The following is a 6,563-nucleotide window of genomic DNA, read 5'->3' on the forward strand; positions in this document are numbered from 1 at the left end:
TCGCGTATCTCACTAAGAATCTGATAGATCAGTTTTTTGAACACCGTGGTAATGGCAGTGCGGACTCTCAACCACCTTTTATCGTGGTCCTCTCCGTTGTCCCGCTTGCCTCGTCTGTTCCTATTTGGACGTTCTACCACGTTGACTTTTACCGTAGTCTTTTTAATTGGTATTGCGGTTGTACCAGACTTTGTTTTAGCACGGGCGTCGTCCTCCTCCACCCGAATGTGCTGGTGTACCCTCTCTATTAAGGCTTCCATTGTGAGGGGGGGTGTCATGGTAATTGAGTCCCTTAGCCTGTTTCCGACTGGAAGACATCTTTTATATTGCACGATGGCGAGATTTGTAGGGCAATCTCCTATTTGGTTGAAGGTCTCCCAATAACAACTATTGTAGGATCCCAACGTCTCCTTGTCCCCCATGTCAATGGAGAGTAGCAGATCGATCTCTACTGGCGTCTTGGTGTTCGTTCTGAACCTTGTCAAGAACGCCTCCGCTAATTGTGCCCAGGAGGCTATGCTGCCTTCTGGTAGCCTTTCAAACCAGGTTAAACCTAGGTCGCCAAGGCTGGATGGGAATAGGATGCACATCAAAGCCTCATTCTACCGGTATACTGCCATGACCTGGCGAAAGTGGCTTAGGTGTATGTAGAGGTCTGTCTTTCCCTCGTAAGTCGTAAATTTAGGCTGGATGAAGCCTGAAGATAATGGTGCGTTCTCAATCGCCGGAACGAACGGCGAGCTATGTAGCCTTGCCAATGCTTTATCTGTTGGTTCATAGGCAAGGTGTGGTATTGGCATTCCTACCTCGATGCTTCCATGCGTCCGAGGAGCCAACAGCTGAAGGGCTGAAACTCTGCACGAGTCGCATGCCCTGGAATCCTCCTTCCGTCGTGCCCTTTCTTCAAGCACAGTCCGTAAGTCGGACGATCTAGGCAACTCCGTTTGCTTGGATGATGTCTGTTGCATATGTGAGGGCCGATAGGTGCTTCCCTCAGTGTAAGACCTCAATGTTCTCGTTCTCTCAGACCTGGAGTAACGAGTCTTGGAAGTCCTTGATTGAGTGTCGCCTGTTCTGAGGCTCCTACTCTCTGTTTGCGATGGCGTGGTATGCATACCACGATCTTCTGAGTGGAAAGGAGGCCTATTGCTTTTGCGCCCCTCTCCTATCACCACCCCCTTCCCTTTTATCTGGCGCTTCATCAATTCCATGTTCGCCGCCATCTTCCTGATTAACTTGTCCTGCTCCTTTACTCGATCCTCCAAAACTTGAGGGTCGATCCTCTGCCTCTGCCTATCAGGACTTGATGAGCGACGGGGGCTGTTACCCCGCCTCCCTCTTGCATCCCTCTAGGGGTTCTGTCACTGGGGTTCTAAATCCGCCATGGGAGGGATAGAAGGCAAACCTTCGCGCCTCCAACCTCTCTCTGGGGTTTGTCCGTCAATGGTGGACTATGGAAATCTTCATTGTGCGCCATTGCGTCTAATCTAGCGAGGTAAAACTTTGATCAAGAGGTTTTGTTCTTTCTGTGATTCCCACAGACGGCGCCAATTGTATGAGCAAGAAATATTCTTCACGTATAATCCTGTTGACCAAGTCTGCGCTCCTCCAAACGTCGTCACTTTACTCCCTGAAAACACAAACGTGAGCTAGCCGGCGGGTGTGTGTCGGATATCTCTCCGATGCCTAAGTCAGCAAAATAGACAAATAGACAAAAGCTCTGCGCATTCGGGAATCAAAGTTGCGTTACCTCTCCATAGGTGATGTTATGAGCTTTTATAGGTTCCGCGTGGCACAATCCTAGTAGAACTCTTATTCCTCCATGCAGAGTCCTCCTAGGAATCACATTCCTGAAAGATAATACTTATCCTTCAACACCCCCCTCACTGCTTAAACCAGGTGAGATGGTTTTACCTCAGTTGGATGTCAATACGACCGAGCTAACATGACCATGCTAAAGCTGCAGACTAGACCGAGCTCCAACTAGCTCGGTTCTTCCTTTCACTGCGTGTGCCTCGGTTTGACATACTCCAACTGGGCTGTTCATTTAATACCGAGCTAACCAAGCTTGGTGTTCCAATGCACAACGCCAAGCTAGCTAGGTTCTCGTGCAGTTGTACCTTGGTTGTCTGTTGAAACCATGTTATCCATAGCGTGCCTAGACCAAGCTATTCACCAGCAAGGTCCTGAGAAAAGGCCCACAATACCTCGGCTCAGTTTGGTTTAACCGAGCTAACTGTCGCCGCTCTGACCATGCCGACCGAGCTAACTACAAAGCTCTTTTGGACCGGGCTAACTTCAAGGCCCTTTTACTCAGTCCTTACTGTGGTCCACAGAATGGCCTATTACCCAGCTCGGCCCAATTTACATATAAATTACCCTCTCAGCTACAAAAAGCATAATTTTATTTCTCAATCACAAATATATCGTATCTATTACAAAAAAAATATGTAATATTATCACAAAAATATATAATATATCATAAAAATATCTATATCTATATATGTATCTATATCTATATTATTATTATATATATAACCAAATGTAGCTGCTTTGTCAAAAGCCTCCAAATATTTATTCATAAATTTTCATAATTTTAAAACTCTGTCTTTCCTACGTGACAACCTTTTTGATTGCCTTTCATGTTTTCTATTTTTCTTCATTTTGATTAATTAAAATAAAAATTAATTTCATTGCTTATGGATAAAGATTTGAATTTCAAAATTCCTCCATATAGATAAACATATAAAAATTGAAAATTAATTTTATTGTAACGCCCTCAAATAATAAAAATAACCCAACTCATGAGAGAAATGAATATAACGTAATTGGTACACTTTCTCATAACAGAATTCGTATTACAAAACGGGTTACATGAATTATACATTCATAAACGTTCATTCTGAATCTACAGCGTGTAATACAAATTAATAACAACAAATTAAATGTCTTACATGCTTACATCTTTCCAAGACATATCTTGGTTACAATCAAAAGTGAGCTTCGCTCATTACATCTTAAGCCTTTGGCTTTACAAAAATATACAATCAAAATAAGAAGCCTTTGCTTCCAAAAGTTTCTCTAACGTTATTGCCTTGGTAGAGGCATGCCATCATTGCCTAAAAATGTTATTCCCAAATAGGGTGAGCCACAGCCCAGTAGATACCATCTAACACAGTATATGGAATTTAGCAAAGGTATAAGTACACTATGCTTATACAACGTCAAAGATAAAGGCATCCACATTACGTATAGTCTTAAATTACCAAACTCAATCATTAAGCCATTTCCCTTCATTTCATTTAATTACATAAGCTAATTTCATCATTTCTCACCAACACAAATGAGATTACAACTCGTTAGTTCTAGAACCACATTATCAATACGTAAGCACTTCAAACTTTTCTTTCACGGATATTTCATCCACGGGCAGCCATCAAACGGGACCCATGTATTCTTTCACGAATATTTCGTCTGCAGGCAGCCGTCAAACGGGACCCATGTAAACGTAGGCTATACAAGCACTACAATTTCCATTTTATGGATATTTCGTCTATGGGCTAGGCACCTAGGTATAGTTTCGGGACTTTCACCCAGGGCACTCCGTACAACTTAATTATAATGGAGTCCATCCCCTTTCTCCTCCCAAACAATCATTTATACATATACAATGTATTTAATCACAAACTCAAACAATGGAGTACATTCTCTTTCCACTCCCAAATAACCATACATATACAATGTATATAAATATAGTCATATTCAATGACAAGCACAAGTGATTAGTTTCAATTCACTTAATCCGCATGCAATTTCTACAGCAATCATAGCTACCCTCCACCGATAGCCCAACACAGTTATTTCTAAAAAGTTATAAAATCTCATAACGGGTTTATTCTAAACTACCAAAGAAATGAGTAACACATAACCAATCCCACCATTCATATCAATACTTTTTTAATTTCACATTTTCAATGTCATTTTCCATCATTTATACAAAATAATAATTTGATTCAATTAGGGCAAATCCCCTTTTTTCCCCAAATATTAGCCAAGTGCCAAAATCATCAAATCACACACAATACAACATCATTTTCAAACCTCTCAAGCATTTATTTCACCTTCACTCAAAAACCCTTCTTTCCATTTTATGCCCAAACCCTTGGTTTGCCTTAAACAGCCCCAAATCACATCATCGTTACACAAGATACAAATAACTAAGCTAAATATCATATGAAAGTGTAGAAAAGATTCCTACCTCAAGCTTAGATGAGAGAGAAGAGAGAAAAGCTCAAAAATCGACGGCGACGAAACAACGATTTGCCCCGATCAAAACGTAACCCTTGACAAGCTCTACAATTAATCTCAAAGGAGTAAGGTGAAAGGATCGGTCTAGGTGAGTAGATCTAAACATTTAAGTGAAAAAGTTTGAGTTTTAGAGAGAGAGAAGAGAACTCACAGTTTAAAAGGAAGAAGGGGAGGAAAAATAATGAGAGAAAAGTGCTTTGGGCCTATTTACAGTAGTAGCAAATGGCCCTAAGGTCAAATAAAATAATAGGCCCAGAAACCCCCAAGGGTAGGGCCCATTCGAACCCTAAAATTCTTTAAAAAAACACGCAGGGGTCGACCCTTCGGGCAGAGGTGTCGACCCTTTACGTAGAAAAGACAATCTGGCACAAGCAAGGGGGGTCGACCCTTAAACAGGAGGGGGTCGACCCTAATTTCCAGTAACAAACACACAGATTCTGCAATATAAGAGGATTGACCCTTCCTAGACTGGTGTCGACCCTATATTCCAACAACACTTCCAGAAATTTCACCAACAGGTAAGGGTCGACCCTTAAGAAGGATGGTGCCGACCCTTAGGAAGGTTGGTATTGACCCTAGAATAGAATTTCTAAGTCTCCAAAAAACTTTTGACAAGAACAAGTGCAAACAACTAAACTCAACAAGTTTAAATCGGATTATACTCCTCCAAAACCAACATACAACAACACCAAAGATTTCCAAAATAAAAATAAAGGATTCGAATACACTTTCCCAAAAGTTTTGAAGGATACAAGTGCTAAATTTATAATCTACAGATAAAGATAAAAATTAAAAAATTAATTTAAAAAAAAATTAATTTCATAACTTATAGATAATTTTAAATTTCTTCCCATAAACAAACATATAAAAGTTGATAAAGAACTTATAAAAATTAATTTCATGGCCTACAAATAAAGATAAAGATTAAATAATTGATTTAAAAAAATAAAAATAAAAAACGAAATTACTTCTTCTTCTTCTTTTTTTTTTTTTTTTTTTTGTCCTTCATTTTGTACTTTAATTAATTTCATTATAGATAAACATATAAAAATTCATAAATAATTTATGAAAATTTATTTCATGACCTATAGATAAAGATAAAAAATTTAAAAATTATTTGAAAAATTTAATTTTAGGACTTATAGATAAATAAACATATAAAAATTGATAAATAATTTATAAAGATTAATGTGGTCTATAGATAAAGATAAAGATTAAACAATTGATTTACAAAAAATTAAAATAATAAAAGTTAGATAAAGATATGATTTGTTAATCTATATATCTATCAAAAACATATATATCTAAATTTTTATTTTTATTTACTCTTTTTTTTTCCTCCTTCTATCACATATTATCTTTTTTTATTTTAAATTTTTTATCTTATGAAATGTTCTTATCCATAACTTTTTATCTACTCTTAAATTCTTAACCTTCTATTAATGATTTTTATTATTCATTATTATCTACCAAGCGATAAAGATAAAAAATAATAATAATAATAAATAAATAAATAAAATTGTTGGCTCTGAATGAGAAGAGTATTAATAATGAAATAATGAAGGCTTTTCATCACTATATTTATCCAAAGTAATAATTTGATATTCTTTCTATTAGACCATCTCCAATGCTTCATCAAACTTGGCATCAGATTTGAATTTTGGTGAAAAAGTTACTTTTTGGTGCTCCAATGGTTTCAGCAAACAAGTATCAAAATGAGAATTCAGCAAATAATTCATCAAAGTGAGAACAGGTTGCTCCTTTCACCAATGCACTGTGCATAGCCGTTAAAGCAGAAATTTGTCAAAATTTTACACATGGTGGTCGACCACCTGGTTGACCACCTGGTCGACCACTCGGTTGACCAACCGGTCGACCAGCTCATGCAAATGGTTCAAAAATTGGTAGGTTCAAACAGTTCAAAAAGGTTTTAAAAAAAAAAAAATTCCTTACTGGTCGACCAACCGGTTGACCCATGGGATGATTCTTCTTTTTGATGCACCGTTGGAGCAACTGATATCAGATTGAAAAAATGAGCCATTTTTTACTCAAATTTGGTGAAAAAAATACTGAACCGTTGGAGATGCTCTTAGTTATTAAAAATAGCTTGCATTAGATCATTTTTTTTTTTTATAATAAAGCTGTTATTCGTTATAGTATTTCTTTAATCCCATCTCTAAATTCTCTCTTTGAAATTTTTTGTTTTTTCAATAATAAAATATAGAACCAATTTCTTATCAAATTTGTTTTCTTGG

Source organism: Camellia sinensis, chromosome 8, assembly GCF_055761805.1.
Source record: "Camellia sinensis isolate YWXY chromosome 8, ASM5576180v1, whole genome shotgun sequence".
Taxonomy (NCBI): Eukaryota; Viridiplantae; Streptophyta; class Magnoliopsida; order Ericales; family Theaceae; genus Camellia; species Camellia sinensis.